Source organism: Natrix helvetica, assembly GCF_964273705.1.
Source record: "Natrix helvetica genome assembly, chromosome: 12".
Taxonomy (NCBI): Eukaryota; Metazoa; Chordata; class Lepidosauria; order Squamata; family Natricidae; genus Natrix; species Natrix helvetica.
In genome coordinates this window covers 11,315,536-11,334,343 of record NC_138556.1, presented here as the reverse complement: position 1 = coordinate 11,334,343, position 18,808 = coordinate 11,315,536, and the positions used below count along the sequence as shown (strand labels likewise).

The 18,808-nt window shown below is 42.5% G+C and overlaps 1 long non-coding RNA gene across 1 annotated transcript in view; it reads right to left on the bottom strand.

Annotated features, from left to right (window-relative positions):
• Nucleotides 1-18,808, bottom strand: part of LOC309398192 — a 64,352-nt gene that overhangs the window by 34,386 nt on the left and 11,158 nt on the right. Inside the window, exon 2 of the long non-coding RNA XR_014176367.1 lies at nt 3,061-3,439. This is a non-coding gene — a long non-coding RNA (uncharacterized lncRNA). The remainder of the gene's footprint in view (nt 1-3,060; nt 3,440-18,808) is intronic.

Here is an 18,808-nt window from a genome sequence, read left to right as displayed (position 1 = left end):
ATGAAGCATATGCAAGAAAACCATCACGCTCAGAAAGCAGCAAGGACCCCATAGTTGGCAAACCCTGGGCTACAAATATTGCTTCCAGATATTGCTACATTTCAATCCTTAGAGACCCCACCCCCCACCCCAAAAAGCAAACGCTGAATGGCACTACTGCAGGTGGTGTAGCTCAGTAGCATGTGGTATGGCTTTCCAGATTTGGAACGCTGATCTTATTGAAAATACAATACAATACAATGGTAGAGTTGGAAGGGACCTTGGAGGTCTTCTAGTCCAACCCCCTGCCTAGGCAGGAAACCCTATACCATTTCAGACAGATGGCTATCCAACATCTTCTTAAAGACTTCCAGTGTTGGGGCATTCACAACTTCTGGAGGCAATTTCTGTTCCACTGATTAATTGTTCTAACTGTCAGGAAATGTCTCCTCAGTTCTAAGTTGCTTCTCTCCTGGATTAGTTTCCACCCATTGCTTCTTGTTCTACCCTCAGGTGCCTTGGAGAATAGTTTGACTCCCTCTTCTTTGTGGCAACCCCTGAGATATTGGAAGACTGCTATCATGTCTCCCCTAGTCCTTCTTTCTCTTAAGCTAAACATACCCAGTTCCTGCAACCGTTCTTCATATGTTTTAGTCTCCAGTTCCCTAATCATCTATGGCATTCAGAGAAATGATTTTCTCTGAATGCCATATCACCAGAAAGAAGGGGTGGGGGAACGATTTAATGCAAAACAAAAAGGCAAAAACCTCAAACCAAGCCTCTGGTGTCTTTCAAAGACCTGTCAATTTGTGGAGGGGGGGAGTGAGTTCATAATGGCTCTAAAATGGTTCTTTCAATACCAAAAGCATTTGGATAGGATCCCTCTGGGTTTAGGATAACAGTCGTGTGGTGAGTTTCCCTTCTCCTCCTTGATCAAACACAGCTTAAAACACCAATGCTGTTAGGTCCAAAGTGGCTTTATATGAACATCTGGCCAGCTGGTTAGAAATAAAAATGCTCCTGAACAATTAACGTTGCCTGAACAGGGCAGTTTCTCCCTAAAGCATCATCTCCATCTCCCATAAAACACCCCTCGTCCTTCCCTTCTGCTGGAAAAGAACAGCATCTAAAAACCACCTCTTACAAACATGCCAATACAGGTAGTCCTCGACTTGTGACAGTGACCATTCAAAGATACAACAGGGGTGCTGAGAAAAGGGATTTATGACCATTTCCCACAATTACGAGTGTTGCAGAATGCCTGCGGTCATGGGATCAAAATCCAGACCCTTGGCAAGTGGTTCGTGTTTATGACGGTTGCAGCATCCCCGGGGGTCATGTGATTTCCCTCCTTTGACGACCTTCTGACAAGCCAGATTCACTTAATGACCGTGTCACTAAATTAACAACTGCAGCAGTTCACTTAGCAATTGTGGCAAGAAACGTTTGCAAAATGGGACAAAACTCACTCCACACGTGTTTCACTTGGTGACGTAAAATTTGGGCTCCGTTGCGGCCCTAAAGTGAGGACTACCTGTATTTAACTTTTATTTTAAAAAATGTGAGGGATTCTGCAACATTCAAGGAGTTTAAAAATCTTTCAAAGCTGCATTTCTGTTTGTCTTTAGAAGACGGGATCACATTCAGAGAATTTATTGTATAATTAGGGAACGCGTTGGTGAAGTTTGCATACTCACATTTTAGGGTATTTTTCAACACTGCTAAGAGGCCAAATGATGCTTCCCAAAGTAAACTTTTTTAAAACAACAACAACAACAACTGGATTTCCTAACCCCATGCTTATTAATGTTCCCTCTGTACTAAGGAATTTGGGATGGTGTCATCCCCTTCTGTTTCCCAGTAAATCTGCGATTTTTAGCAGTTTTTCTGTGTGTCTTTGGTTATTGATTTTAAGGTATCCACCGCTGGAAGAAACCAAGCTGAAAATGGACTTTTCTATGGTTGAAAGGCAGAACAAATAATTATCCTTTTGTCATCAAGAGAATTCCTTCTCTTTAGGAAGAAAAAAACAGATGAAGCATTTGGAATAATAGCAATGCAATTTTGATTCACGCTGAAGTAATGAGCTGCTATATTGCCTTTTTTTCCCTGATCCAGTGATATTCTTATAAACACTGCAATGTTTACTTGGTTTTTTTGGGGGGGGAGGGTGGATTGCCGCCTGCCACCCTGAATATCTTAATGTGGAGAAGGATTAGGGTGGAAATGATACATAAATAAAACACAAATTGGGTGGGCCTTTATAAAACCCGAACAAAGGAACAGGTGGGTTTCTACATTGCCCACGCAATCTTGTGAAGAAAGTAATATATCCAATAATATATATGATACATTTCATACAAGAGATTGCATTTCATATGTGTGGGTTTGTGTACATGAACATGTGTACACGTGTGTGTGTGTGTGTGTTTGTGCACCATTGAGGTGCGAAGTGTTTTAATAAATATTTCGGAAAAAAAGAAATTCTAGTGTTACAAGATTGTTCCTGGTTCCCCCCCTCCGGCCAAAAATGACAAAAGCTAATGTTGACCACCTCTCTGATGGGATTTCATTTGTGGGACTGTATATCATTCCCATTTATTTAATTTCCTTTATTTAAATCTCATTAGCAGCTGGGGTTCTCTTGTCGTCCTCGCTTGCATGATTTAGGTAAACAAAAGGCATTTCTTTCTGCTCCACTCCCTCATAGCCTCCCATTGGTTCCCTTCTTCCCCCAACCGCCCCCCCCGCCCCGCCCCCCCAGCCCAAAAAAGAAATATTCCTTCTACACCCTCACTTTGGATCCCAGAATGGGTAGCTCAGGCCTGGCACAAAACACATCGCAAAGACGAGCTGGGAAGCATGTCTTGCGCAATTAATAGCATGAACAGGCGTGGGGTTTTTGTTTTTTTTCCCTTCCTGAAAGAAGGAGGGGCACCAGGAAAATTGGGACGTGCCAGCTTGGCCCTATTGTTCTGCCTTTGGGTTGTTAATTAGCAAGATGGGGGAGGGGTGGAAAAAGGAGAAGGCGGGCTCAGAGGGAGTTGCACGGTAACAAATTCAGCCACCGTGGCAACCTACCTCATGTCAATGCGGCCATCTTACAAACGGCATGTGACTCCGTCAAAATGGCTTCCTGGCATCGAATGGGGTGAACTGAAGGAGTGAAGGTCTTTCCAGGAAGGGAGTGGTCCTTCTTCCCTGCTTCTTATCTCCCCTGCCTCTTGTCTCTCTCTCTCTCTCTCTCTTGTGCACGTTGCCTCCTTCTGTGCTCATCCTCTGAGGGTACCACACAGCTCGGATGAGTTTGAGGAGGGGAGAGGCGCACTGAAGAGGAAGAAGTAGGGCAAGGGAATTAAGCCAGAGAGAAAGATGCTCCGTGGCCCTCCATCCGTTGTCGTGACTGCTCCTGCCGAAGAGCACATTGTCTTGATCGCCGCAGCAGAATGCCACACAGCCTCTGTGTAGGAGACAATAAGGCAGAGTTTCATTACACACAGTGTGATACATGGGCATAATGCCATGGTTACATACAAGGAGAAGGGGGGAAAAGCCCACCCGAGAGATAATCCCTATGAACTGATGCGTCCACTTTGCTCTTATGCACAGCTATTTTGTTTCGGGGGGTGGGGAGGAGGTATCGGATAGGTTCTAGTTTTACATTAGGGGAGTAAAGGAGAGTGATTTCCCCTCCTATTACATTGGGGGTTTTTTTTTTCATGTATATCTGTATCACAATTTTACTGCTCCATAAGAGTCCACCATTAAACAAAAAGTGAGATGTTTCTTTTGTAAACATCAATGGTACTGACCCTCCCTATGTTGGCTTGCAAAAAATCAAATTTTGGAAACTTTAGGACAACAACTTTTTCCCTCCAGGAGCTCTCCCAGGTGCTGAAACCTTCCATGCTTGCTTTTTTGCTGTTTTGAATATAGAAGTTGGTTACGGATAAGCTTACCCTGCCCTTGACAAGAAACCCATCTTGGTCCAGACTCAGTTAAACAACTTGCTTGCTCTTGGTTTATATATATATAATTTTGGTCGCATCTTTGACATGGCAAGTCTACCTTGCTTCTAGGAGTTGAAGCATGAACCCATCTGCCACCAAGATAATTGGCATTTTGTTCCTAGCTATTCACAACTCACTAATTGGGTGAGAATTAACCTTTTGCTACCTATCTTGCTGGATTCAATAGGAACCAAACCCCAGCCCTCCCACTCCCAATGTGGTTGATCAGAGGACGCCATTTGTACCACACTATTTAAATGAATTGTAGAAAAAGACAGTAAATGCAGACTTTGGGGGATGGCCGGATGGCAAGTCAATGGTAAATGTACAAGGCAAAGTGACAAAATAATGGTATGGACCTCCTATGCTCATCCAAGGATAGGCAGGTAAGAGGTCTTGCAGAAAGTCTACAAATATTTTTAATACATGCAAAAATTGGATGCCTTATATATCCACCCCCAAAATAGAAAAGAGATATATACATTATCTATATACATTCTGAAAAATAGCACATGCTGGAAAATCAGGAAGTCTCCTAATATTTATTGTAATTTTATTTGACGAGAAGTCCTCTTGTAGGATAAGATTTTAAGCAAAGCTAAGGACAGGTTTGGGGCTGGATTCACATCATGGTTTGCAGTAGCCAGGAATAAGATACAATGATCTGATTTACACATGCCACCAGGCAATAAACTCTGGTTTTGAAATTATAATGGCTGGCTTCATACATCATGATGTCAGAAAACCAAAATAACCATAGAATGCTTTAACACAGAGTTTAAACAAGGCCAAAGGCAAACTGGGAATGATCTAATTCAGATGAAAACACGGTTAATACCTGCTCCCAATATTATCTATTAATCCAATATTTCTCTTCCATTTTTTGAGAAAGGAAGAATAATATTCCTCACTTCTGCCTCTGTTCTCATCCATTTGTTACATTTTTTTTAATCCCTTCTGGAAGTTCAAAAGAGCATAGGTAGATTTTTCTATTTCCTCCTCTTTTTTCTTTTTTCTTTTGTAACAATCTTGTGAAGCCACTTGGGCTGAGAAATTTCAAATTTAAACTCTCAGGGAGGCTACCACCTACCTGATGGATGATTTGTGTATTTTATCCACAAATCCGCGTAAAAGAAAAAAAATAGCAGCATTGGATGACACGTGCAGGAATTAATAGGGAATTGAAACCCTTTGTTTAAATTGAGGTGGGCGCCTTGAAGCCCCAGAACAACATGTGAGACGGGAAACAAAACAAAAGGAGAAAAGATATCCGAGCGATATCGGCACAAAATTATGTCTATCGTTTAAAAAGATAAAGGGGATGATCTCCAAATATAGGGAGGAAAAAAGTTGGTTCTTGTTCTGCCCTCATTGCCCCATTCATCCTATAAAACAAAATTGGGTCTACTTTGGCCGTTAAGAGATTGCCACTCCAAATGTTACAGGGGACAACATTTTTGTATCTTGCTGAATCACTCTTTTCTTCAAGAATGAAGTATTGAACAGCACTCACAAAGCCACAAACACTGTCACGGGAAAGGGTGAAGCATAGGAGTCTATTCCTAATCATAATTAAACACCTCTGCAAAACACCTAACTCCCACAGCACCGTCTTATGCCTCAATATATTTACCCATGTCGTAGATTCTAATGCTATTATCCTTGTCACCTTCTTATCTTTCCCATCTTCTCATGTCCTTCTCTTCCTTGCCTCTCATCTTTCCTACTACCTTCTCCTATTGATATATTATGATTTATCAATTGTCGTTTGTATCTTATGACTTATGAATGCATCTTATGATTTATCACTTCATTGTTGTTTGCATGTACACTGAGAGGTTATGCACCGGAGATAAATTCCTTGTGTGTCCAATCGCACTTGGCCAGTACAGAATTCTGTTCTGTTCTGTTTTCTATTCTGTTCTGTTCTGCTCTACTCTATTGACACTAAAACAGGAAAATATGTGTTGTGTCACAATGCCAATTCCAACCTGTTGTACTTGTTTCATGATCTTGCACACAAAGAGAGGGATATGAATCCAGATGCACCAACACAAGTTTTGCTGCAAGCTCTCCCTTGTTCCCTTCCTACAGAGGCCTAAGGAATAAAGTCATAATTGCTCCCTTAGCAAATTCCAGGTTCAATTTTCTTTCCTTCTTTTTTAGCGCGTTTGTAGGTTCCTTAACATAGGAGGAGGTGAGTCCATAGGAGTCAAGAAGATGTTTCTTTTGATGGAAGATTTAAAAAGAAAACTTATCTTGATCTTTCTGTGAGCTGGCAGAATTGACACCTGGTGGGAACAATAGAGGAAGTCTTCTGCAGACTCCCACACAAACATACCTGCTTGTTGCAAGCTAGAAAACCCGTATCTCCTTGACATTCTCACTTACCCATAAATTAAGAAGAAGGCTAAGGAGGAGGGAGAAAAAGGAAAGGAAAGGGGGGGGAAGGGGGACCCTTTAAAAATGACCAATTTTGGTCTCTTTTTTGCACCCCAGGCCTACGCAGCAAAACCATCATCATCATTGCATCTTTAATTCCTGCCCCCTTTCTCTTCTCCAGCTGAGTTTGCAGCCCTGCTAGAAGTCCTTTTGTTTTCCCATCAATGAGGGCAACGCAGGGGGGGGAATCATCAGGAGGGGAGAAAAAATAATTTAGTTTGCTAATAGGCGACTGATGGTGGGAAACAAGGGAGAGACCACAGAGCGGAGAAGGTGGAGGGATGGGAGAAGTGCCTGCAGTGGAGGCTTAGGAAACTCCTGCACAAAACCACTATTCATAAAGTCCAGGCCCAGAGGCTTGCGCTGAATTAAACAGACACAAAGACCAGAGGCATTTCCCCCACCCCACAACCTCTCCCTGCTTCTGTGTCCCGTGAGAATGATCATATGTCCCTGGCATTAGAAAACCGTCCACATAGTGGGAGTGTGTGTGTTTGTGCAAACTGTGGTCGAAGATACAGAAGGTTAAACACACACAAACACACCGTTCCTGGGATTTATGTATGGGAGAAGCAGCCTATGGTTTCTGAGCAAGCCATCAGCTTTCATGCACTAGGCTTAAAAACTCTGCTTATGTGAATCTCTCCATGCACATGCGCACGGACACACACACACATGGTTACTTTCAATGTGCATGATCTAGCCAAAGTTCCTTGGCTTCAGGTTGGTGAAAACCAAACAGAATCACCCTTGGCATTGAGAAAGCTTGCAAGGCAATTGGCGGTGTTGGTGCAGGTACTCGTCCACACTCCCACGGAGAGGGGTTTAGGCAGATGGGAGAGGTTGACAAAGAAGACATACTTGACATGCACAGTTCAATCATAAGAATGATTGGATCACTGTACACATTTTGGCAAGCTTTGGATGTTTGGTGGAATATCTTCCCTGACTGCCTATAACACTGATGTCTGGACTCGCCCTCAAATGTTTCAAGGAGGAGGAGGAGGCAGGAGGCAGGAGGGAGGAGGAGGCAGGAGGGAGGAGGAGGAGGAGGAGGAGGAGGAGGAGGAGGAGGAGGAGGAGGAGGAAGTGGAAGGTGGAGGAGGAGGAGGAGGAGGAGGAGGAGGAGGAGGAGGAGAGGAAGGAGAAGGAGGAGGAGGAGGAGAAGGAGGAGGAGAGGAAGGAGGAGGAGGAGGAGGAGGAGGAGGAAGTGGAAGGTGGAGGAGGAGGAGGAGGAGGAGGAGGAGGAGGAGGAGAGGAAGGAGGAGGAGGAGGAGGAGGAGGAGGAGGAAGAAGAAGAAGAAGAAGAAGAAGAAGAAGAAGAAGAAGAAGAAGAAGAAGAAGAAGAAGAAGAAGAAGAAGAAGAAGAAGAAAGCGTATTTTAAGACAAGCATGTATGCATACTGGAAAACAGTGAACTGGGCTGTGTCCGGCATTTGTATAGCTGAATGTTTCCTACCTGAATATTTATACCAATGTGTTTTTCTAAAGAAAAACCCTCATCCATTCAGAGAAATTAGTACCGTAAACAGGCAATGTCTATTGTTCAACTTGAAGAGGAATTTTAATTAGTGCTGGGCATAAAAAATCTTAGCTTACAAATTTTTAACTCAATTTTCTGAAAGAGAATTTGCTTTTAAAAAAAAGAGTTTAAAAGAAAGAAGAAGAAAAGTTTAGTAGGATTCTCCTGGCTGGAGTTAGTTAGATTCTTTTGCTTATCTAATTGAGCACCTTGTACTCGTGTCCCATCTGTGACTGTTTCACTGTTTAATCATGCTTCTAGAGATGCCCAGCCTTTCTGACTTCTCACATTTTAATGTAATCCCAAAGGAAGACATCAGAAAGGATCTCCTTACCTTGGGTACTGACATATTAGGGAATATGGACAAGAGAAGCTGCAGAAGAAAAGACCTGTTCCAGAAAGGCACCTGCTAATCCCAACTAGCAAATAAGCCTGAAAGGATCATCCAGAAAAATCCAGAAGAAATACTTTACACATAGATAATAACAGAGAAGCCACTTTCAAAGAGGAAATAAACTTTTAAGAAATTGCAAAACAATGTCTCAGGCAACTAAAACTTGTCCATGAACTGTTTTTAATTACAGCCTCCTACTTTCAGCTAACATTTTGAGGAAGAGAGAAAGCTAAAAAGCTCTGTAAGAAAGATGCTTCGTGATTGCATTGTCCAGCTATTAAGCTATTCCATTTTTCATTCTGCTTTTGTTTTGTTTTCAAAAAGGAGAAAGAAAATAGGCAAATCACATGTGAAAGAAAACAACTGCCTTTGTCAAATTGAGACAATAAGGTAGGGAGATTGCATGATTTAAAAAAAACTCATTTGGAAGTTTAAATAGCTTGGAGTCCTCTTGCCTATTCTAATCAATGCATGCCTTTGATTTTAAATTCATTTACGTACCTCAGATCCCAAGTTTTATAAACCTTAGAATCACACAGGGGACATAATTATATGAAAATATGAAGAACGGTTACAAGAACTTGGCATGGCTAGTCTAGTGAAGAGAAGGATCAGGGGAGACATGATAGCAGCCTTCCAATATCTAAGGGGCTTACATAAAGAAGAGGGGAGTCAGCTATTTCCCGAAGCACCTGAGGGCAGGACAAGAAGCAATGGATGGAAACTGATCAAGGAGAGAAGCAACTTAGAACTAAGGAGAAATTTCCTGACAGTTAGAACAATTAATCAGTGGAACAGAAGTTGCCTCTGGAAGTTGTGAATGCTCCAACACTAGAAGTTTCTAAGAAGAGATTGGATAACCATTTGTCTGAAGTGGTGTAGGTTTTGCTGCTTAAGCAGAGGGTTGGAGTAGAAGACCTCCAAGGTCCCTTCCAACTCTGTTATTCTATTCTAACTGTAGAAATCCATGAGGGTTTCGCCTCTGCTTATCTCCTTTCTATGTTTGAAAACAAAAGGACCATCTTAAGAGAAATGCTGTCATTTTTTAAAAATGAGGCACAAAAGGGGATAGGGTTAGGGAGGAGGAGGAGGAGGAGGAGGAGGAGGAGGAGGAGGAGGAGGAGGAGGAGGAGGAGGAGGAGGAGGAGGAGGAGGAAAGTACTAATTAACACTAGGACCATCACTTACCATTAATAGTTAGTCACTGTTTTCTTGATGTAGCTGAAGGCAAGGAAGTTGAAATGTGTGATGCTTACCTACCTCCGTCTCATTAGCAGAACACAAAGTGAGAAGAGACATTTATTGTCTGCCTCTTAGACAGACACCACACAAACATACACACACACACACACACACACACACCTGTACACACTTCTTATGCAATATTTTTACTGCCTTGCTATTGCATGCAAGGAATGAGGAGCAGAGCTATCCCATGCTCCACAGATAACCCCTTTCACCTGGACAACTGAGAGACACACCTATATACAGTAGCCCCAAAATCATTGCTCTGACCTAGGCTTCCCAAAAGCACGAAGCAGACTCCTCGTCCCGACAAAACCCCTTTTATTTAGGTTAAAGGGAATTCCTTTCCAGCAAAGTCCCCGACCAACAGTCTTCCAAGAGATTTCACAACTACAGACCTTTATCAGGCTTGGAGAGCTGCCAGGCCGATATCTTCCAAACGCCACTCTGTAGCAGACAATATTTGGCAAGAAGTCATGAACAGATCTTCACCCTAATGAATTGAACGAATTGCCTCCTGCAAACTCCACTCCCCTTTCGCTCCTCTTTATTCCCTATGGGAGTGGCCATTCACTATCCACCTGTGCCTTTACTCCCAAATTGGCCCTTGTTCCTTGGCTGTTCCCTTCTCCTGGCAGCTCTGCACATGCGCACACTGGGAAAGGGGTCCAGCTGTTCTTCTGACCCACTGATGTCTGACTCCGAAGGCAGCTGATAACTGTCGGATGGCCCTGGCCCCATCTCTGCCTCCGATGCAGAGCCCTCATCAGAGCCTTCCCCAGACTCCAGGAATGGCCCATGTTCCTCCCCAACCTCCTCACTGTCCGATTCTGCTGCAGATCCATTGACAGACCACAACAAGCATTGTGATGTTTGAACACAGCTGGGCTATATGGCTTGTGGTCAATTCATCCAGAATTTTTAATCAACGGATTAATCAGCTAAAATACAAGTTGATTCATGGTTCATAGGACTTTTCAATTAGTGAACAGGGCAAGGTGTGCGCCTGTTTAATTTCCAGTCACTCTTTTGGAGCTGGGAGGTCTATATGGGGAAAACATTAATTACAGCACAGAAGTAGGAGATATTTGTGGTTGCTGCGTTAAATGAACAAATTGCTTCAATCTTCCCCAAAAAAATTATTACAAAAAAAAAATCCTTTGCGCCGCGTTTTAATAACGCATCTATTTTAATCAGTTAAGTGGCAGTTGGTGAAGTAAACATTCTTTAAATCTGAAGACAGCCTTCCCGGAGAGGTGTGGGGAGAGAATGAGAAATTTGAATAAGGATTTAGAGTAGAATTAACATGGAAGTTAGAGGGACGCGGTGGCTCAGTGGCTAAGACACTGAGCTTGTAGATCAGAAAGGTCGGCAGTTTGGCTGTTCGAATCCCTGGCGCCGCATAATGGAGTGAGCTCCTGTTACTTATCCCAGCTTCTGCCAACCTAGCAGTTCGAAAGCACGTAAAAAATGCAAGAAGAAAAATAGGAACCACCTTTGGTGGGAAGACAACAGCGTTCCGTGCACCTTCGGCGTTTAGCCATGCCGGCCACATGATGATCACAGAGACGTCTTTGGACAGCGCTGGCTCTTCGGCTTTCAAACAGAGATGAGCACCGCCCCTAGAGTCAGGAACAACTAGCACATATGTGCTAGTACCTTTTTACATGGAAGTTGACAACACGGAAATAAAACCTGGATGTTTGCATCACCAGCTATTCAAGTGTTTATTTAAAAAATCCATCAACATCAACCCATTGTGTGATGTATACATGCAAGAAAATAATCTATATATACCCCTCAAGTGGGAGAAATGTCCAGTTGGAACTAAATTGGTGTCTCTTTTATCTGTGGATGTACATCAGCATAAGCATTTCAACACCTCTCAAATCAAAGAATGGAACAGCTTTGGAAAGCAAAGATAAATCTTTGATGGATACGCCAGGGAATTGGGAGCAGAGAGTGCTAGAAAGGTAGGAAGGAGAGAAATAGAGACTAGCAATAGAATGCTGTTCTTATTTAGCTCACAAAGGGGTTTTCCTTGTCACTGTATGCAAAACAGACCTTGCTAATGAGATACAAGAATGCCAATCACACCCAATTGCATCCTTTTACGTATCAGATGAAAATCTAGATACAGGCACGGGTTGCAATTGCCGTTTGAATGGAAGATAAGGAAAATGTATGTACCACATCTTTTTTAGGGTGATTCTTAGAGGAACAACTCACAAACACAAACCTCACCCAAGGGTTGGAAGCAGTGGTGGGATTCAGCCGGTTCGCACCTATTCGGGAGAACTGGTTGTTAACTTTCTAAGCAGTTGGGAGAACCGGTTGTTGAAAGAAATCTCATTTTGTCTTTTTCCCTACTTTACAGAGCTAATCCTGTAAGGAAAGCAGGAAGGAAACATTCTGGTGTTGTTTCTAGCCTCGTCTTGATTGCCCTGCTTACAGAAACTGCCTCTCCGGTTAACCCTTATTGCATTGTTACAGCTAAGGCGAAGCGCCCATCGAAGTGACTGACATTGAGTTGGCAGTGCCCACATGGTCACATGACCACCAAGCCACGCCTACCCAGCTGATCATTAGGTCAGACAGCTGGTTGTTAAATTATTTGAACCCCCACCCCTGGTTGGAAGCTAGGTGTGATCATCCTTGGCTCTCCTGCACACAATCCTCAGAACCTTTCCTTAGATTTGTGTTCCAAAATTTGGGGGCTGTTGCTACATTATCCCGAAGGCTAATAATCCAGATAAAATTGAGAATGCCCAAAATAGACATTAGAGTGGTGCATCAGCACTTTGGGACCAAAGATGTGACATTTCAAAATATTGACCGCTCCAAGGGACATCTTTGCTGCAAAGCACCACATACTTTCCCAAGATCATATCCCTTTCCTGGAGAAAATGGTTGTTGGTTTAAGGAATTGTAGACAGAGGCTCTGACTTTACCCTCCCATATTTTGTCTATGGAGATTCTCAGTCATCCAGGTTATAGTTGTCCCAAAGATGCTTTTTTCGAAAAGCAACTGAGCTTTGTTTTTTTTCTTGAAAACATTTCACTTCTCATCCAAGGAGCTTCATCAGTTCTGATTTTCTTGGATGAGAAGCGAAATGTCTTCAAAGAGAAACAAAATTTGGAAAAGCACCTTTGGACCTATTGTGGCCCACCAGTGGGAGCACAGAGCTAGGCAGCAGATGTGGACAGTGAGGAGGTTGGGGAGGAGCATGGGCCAGTTCTGGAGTCTGGGGAAGGCTTGGACGAGGGCTCTGCATCGGAGGGAGAGAGGGGACCAAGGACATCTGGTAGTTATTTGCTGCCTCCGGAGCCTCCCGAGTATGACATCAGCAAGGCAGAAGAACAACGGAAGCCTGTTCCCAGTGTGCGCACGCGCAGAGCTGCCAGAAGGCAAGAACAATTAACGACGACTTGGGAGTAAGGCTTGGAGATGATTGGCCCCTCCCATAAGACATAAAAGAGGAACAAATGGAAGTGAGCTTTTGCAGGAAGCAATGAGTTCATCTGGTTGGCTCAAGCTTTGAAAACTTCTGTTTGACTCTGTGCTAAGTTTGGCCTTGCTCTGCATTTGGCAATTAGGTCTCTGGCAGCATTCCCAGGAAGATAAGGTGGGTGTTTATCAACATTCCCTTGAAAGACTGTGGCAACTCGAGCAGACATCTGTCGGAATCTTCATAGACTGTTTGTGAAGCCTTGCAGACTGTTAATGACCATAATGTACAGCTGTTTAAATAAAAGAGGGTATTTGGGACTATAATTGTGATTTATGCTTTCTCCAGAAGACTAGGTCAGAACAAGACCTCCCATATTCTGAAATATATCTTCAAATCTTTGGATTTGTATTCTAGGCCACTACTCTGCTATACAGATATCGTAAACATATACAGATGAATACTAACAAACAGACTGGCATTGCATATTGCACATGGTTTATCCGGGGCTTATTGGATAAATCAGGAACCTGCTAAGGCCTGCACCATACAAACCACATTTGGTTGAGTTTCTGCAACATGCTATGCCCAAGTCAAAGGAATCCCACGATGGGTAGGCAAGTTGCATTGCACCCAGCCTCTCACAGGCGACGTATCTGTTTCCAGACCTTCACAGGGTTGTGTTGACATTCACCGGCATCAAACATTCACAGCAATGTTTCTGTTTAAAATGCACACATTGTGTGCATGTAATAATGTACCGAGAGGGAGATGGATTTCAAATCTGACTCCCAACCGACTGCCCAACCAACTTTTTTGAATGTTAAGCAAGCAAGAACAAGGATCAGCTTACAGATACAAAGGCTCACATCCCACGTAGGATCTAAAATAAGAATTGTTCTGACAAAGTACAGAACACTCAAGAGGTGCAATCTGTGTTTCTTCCTGGCCAAATGCTAGGAACAATTATCAAGCAAGGAGGAGGGCTTAACCCACATCCTGATGAGATATTTATCCTTTTATTTTATTTTTCCTCGGCAAAAAATTACACACACAAAAAAACCAAACCCAAATCCACATAGTATTAAATGCTCCACTGAGTAACCACAGTCTTCATTTCTTTCTCGTTCAATCTCCACTGATACTCGCTCTAATATGATACATTTATCTTCAGCGTATATAGCAGCTCGGTAATGGAGCTGCTCTCAGCTTCAAAGGAATGCACATACATGTGCACGCGTGTGTCAGTGGAACATGGTAGAGTGATGAAGGTGCTGGACAGAGGAGGAGAAAGATCATTTACTTGTCCCTTATGCAGGAAAGCAAAGTAGTCGTCTTGCAGCCAAAGACTAACAAATTGAGAAACATCTATCTAACTCAACGTGGACTAGGATGGTAGACTGACGTTCAGTAGAAACCCAGGGCTGAAACACTGGATGTTTTTAAGACAATGTTGGATATCCATTTGTCTGAAGTGGTGTAGGGTTTCCTGCCTAAGCAGGGGGTTGGACTAGAAGACCTCCAAAGTCCCTTCCAACTCTGTTATTCTGTTCTGTTCTGTTCTGTTCTACTCTACTCTACACTGTTCTATTCTATTTGTCCAAAACTGTAGACATTCTATACTCCTGTATCGGGCTGGGAATTCCAGAATTCACAATTTAAATCATCAAAGAGCACTACGTTGTAAAAACTAGTGATGTCAAATGATTTTAGAAAAATGGAACTTGTTTATTTATAACCCTGTATGGAGTTAGGTTGGCTACTGGCTTTTATACACACACACACACGTACATACACAAACATATATATACATACATACATACATACATACATACATAAATACATACATACATACAGTGGTGGATGTTAGAGTTGAGGAGGAAACAACCTTTTCACTTAATCCTCAAAGCATAAAGTATATGAAGCCTATGTGTTCCTAAACTCTGTCAGTGAATAAGGCTTCCTTTTTTTTTTGATGACTCTTTAATCAAACCCATTAAGAAAACTTATCCACACCGATCTAAGAATTTTCAAGAAAAAATAAAGAGTGGAAAAATGGGGAAGAGGGAGGAGGAGAGGGAGAGAGAGGGGGGGGAAGAAGGAGAAAGAGAGAGAGGAGGAGAAGGGGGAAGGAGAAGGAGTGGGGGAGGGAGTGGAGGAGGAAGAGGGGGAGAGGGAGGGAGAGGGAAAGATTTAGGTTATGTTTGCACAATACAGCCAGGAACCAGATTCCACATAAAAATCAAAGCAAACCATTGTATGACCTAAGGTGCTAGTCGAATTCGCAGCGTGTATGAAAGAGGCTTATAGTTAACAACCATTGGTAGCATATTCCTAAAAAGACCTTGCCTGTTGCTTTCCGCTGAGATTGTTTGCAAAACATGGAGGACCTAGACATAGACCATCTGATCAGCACCGTGGTCATCACCAAAGCCAGAAGAGCAAATAGTAACACAATCGTCAAACAACTACATCCCTGCTAGACACAACAAGACATCAGCCATGCACCCTCAATGAACTTAGTTTTCTGACTCTACTGTTATATAAAAAAAAATCCAGAATAACAAACTGAATGTTCTCTACTCAACCAACAAGCCAGATGGGTCTTTTAATAAATCAAGTAAAAGAAATTGTAATTAGGGCAAGGTACAAAGCCCAGTCAATGTATTTGAAGTGTTAATGCCACGTTATAATGCCTTGGTAAGGCCACACTTGGAATACTGCATTCAATTTTGGTCGCCAGGATGTAAAAAAGATGTGGAGACTCTAGAAAGAGTGCAGAGAAGAGCAACAAAGATGATTAGGGGACTGGAGGCTAAAACATATGAAGAACGGTTGCAGGAACTGGGTATGTTTAGCTTAAGAGAAAGAAGGACTAGGGGAGACATGATAGCAGTGCTCCAATATCTCAGGGGTTTCCCACAAAGAGGGAGTCAAGCCATTCTCCAAAGCACCTGAGGGCAGGACGAGAAGCAATGGGTGGAAACTAATCAAGGAGAGAAGCAACTTAGAACTAAGGAGAAATTTCCTGACAGTTAGAACAATTAATCAGTGGAATAACTTGCCTCTGGAAGTTGTGAAAGCTCCAACACTGGACGTTTTGGATAACCATTTGTCTGAAGTGGTGTAGGGTTTCCTGCCTAGGCAGGGGGTTGGACTAGAAGACCTCCAAGGTCCCTTCCAACTCTGTTATTCTATTTGTTTTTATTTTGAAGGCTCTCTGAAACTCACCACAAAGAACTGAATGTTATTCATAAACATAAAGGGCTGAACAATTGCTACCTAGCAAAGCTGAGAACCAGAAAAGGAACAAGGCAGGCGAAATCTTGAACAGCATCAACATTCACAGTGTATCCTACTTGCAAATCTAAAATGCATTACCTGAATAATTACAGCATTAATGAAGCTATTGCATATACCCATAGTTAACAAATAGATGCACCTGTTTTCTGCTGTTGTTGTTTAAAGCACTCATAAATAAGCACTTTTGGCAAGCAGCCATTCTAATACACAGAGACTAATTTATTAATCTTCCCAATGTTGTTAGAGAAGGGGATTCGGTATTCCTTTGCCATCATCAGGGCTGACATTCAGATAACCTGGTCACAACAGGTATGCTGATGAGTTTAGAACTCCCCAGTTTATCAGTCCCCCCCCCTAAACAATCTGACTAGCCAATAAAATTCCCCATTTAGAAACTTCATCAATCTTCATCAGACTTTTTCAAAGTGAATTGGCAGGAAGGGTTGTGTAGAGAGTCATGAAAATAGCCTGAAGAAGCTTCTTGGATGAGAAGCAAAACATCTTCAAAGAAAAAACAGAAAGTCCAGTTGCTTCTTGGGGGAAAAAAGCACCTTTGGGACCATCTTGGAGAAGGCCTCCAGAAGCATATGTTAAGCCCAGTAGTGTGAGAGAAAGAGATTCACAATTGGCTCGCCTACACCCCTATTTCTGATGTATAAAAAAAAAGGAAGGCAAAATACAGGCGAACATACAGATTAACAGAGTTAGAAGGGATCTTATAGATCTTCTAGTCCAACCGGCCACCCCCACCCAAGCAAGAGACCTTACACCATTTCTAACAAATGGCAGTCCAATCTCTTCTTGAAAATCTCAAATGATGAAGCTCCCACAACTTCTGAAGGCAACTTCTGTTCTATGGGTTGATTGTTCTCACTGTCAGAAAATTTCTCCTTATTTCTAGGTTGAATCTCTCCTTGGTCAGTTTCCATCCATTATTTCTTTTCTAGCCTTCAGGTGCTTTGAAAAATAGCTTAATTCCCTCCTCTCTGTGGCAGCCCTTCAAATATTGAAACACTGCTATCATGTCTCCCCTGGTCCTCCTCTTCATAATATCTTAAAACATAGAATTCTAGCCATATAATAGTCCATCTACTTTGGAAGGTGGACAGGTGGCAATCTAACATTTTCCATGTTTTGGTGCACATGTGAAGAAGGAAACCATTGAACATTTAATGTCCTACTCCATCGGGAACAACTACCCAATTCAGGAAATGCATTGTTGCTGCATTCTAATGTGCTTGCTCTGAAAAAAAATCATGATGTACAGCTCGCATAAAGAAAACGAAGCTAGTGCAAATCAAAGTTATTCCATCAGCAGCAATTCTACGAGAAACCAGAATGAGGGTTTATGATAAGGTGGGATCAGGTATGGCCTACAGTTCAGTTTGATACAATACAATACAATACAATAGCAGAGTTGGAAGGGACCTTGGAGGTCTTCTAGTCCAACCCCCTGCCTAGGCAGGAAACCCTATAGTGTTTCAGACAAATGGCTATCCAACATCTTCTTAAAGACTTCCAGTGTTGGGGCATTCACAACTTCTGGAGGCAAGTTGTTCCACTGATTAATTGTTCTAACTGTCAGGAAATTCCTCCTCAGTTCTAAGTTGCTTCTCTCCTTGATTAGTTTCCACCCATTGCTTCTTGTTCTACCCTCAGGTGCTTTGGAAAATAGTTTGACTCCCTCTTCTTTGTGGCAGCCCCTGAGATATTGGAACGCTGCTATCATGTTTCCCCTAGTCCTTCTTTCTATTAAACTAGACATACCCAGTTCCTGCAACCGTTCTTCATATGTTTTAGCCTCCAGTCCCCTAATCATCTTTGTTGCTCTTCTCTGCACTCTTTCTAGAGTCTCCACATCCTTTCTACATCATGGCGACCAAAACTGAATGCAGCATTCCAAGTGTGGCCTTAGCAAGGCATTATAAAATGGTGTTAACCCTTTACGTGATCTTGATTCTATCCCTCGGTTTATGCAACCTAGAACTGTGTTGGTCAGCCAGTTACGAATCCATCTGGTGGTGATGCTGTCTAACCCACATTCTTCTACTTTATCTAGTAGTAGGTTACTGTCTACCTTATCAAATGCCTTACTGAAATCCAAGTAAACTATATCGATGGCATTCTTCTGGTCCACTAATTTTGTTACATTATCAAAGAATGCAATAAGATTAATCTGGCATGATCTGTTTTTGACAAACCCATGTTGGCTTTTGGCTATTACTTTGTTTGCTTCGAGATGTTTGCTAATTCGTTGCTTGATTATCTTTTCCAGAATCTTTCCTGGTATTGAGGTCAGGCTGATAGGTCTGTAGTTTCCTGGATCTGTTTTTTTTTTTTTCCTTTTTTGAAGATGGGAACCACATCAGCTCTTTTCCCCGGTGCTCCAGGATCTCTGAAAGATATAATTCAGTGGTTCTGAGAACTCGTCTGCCAGTTCCTTCAGAACACTGGGGTGTAATCC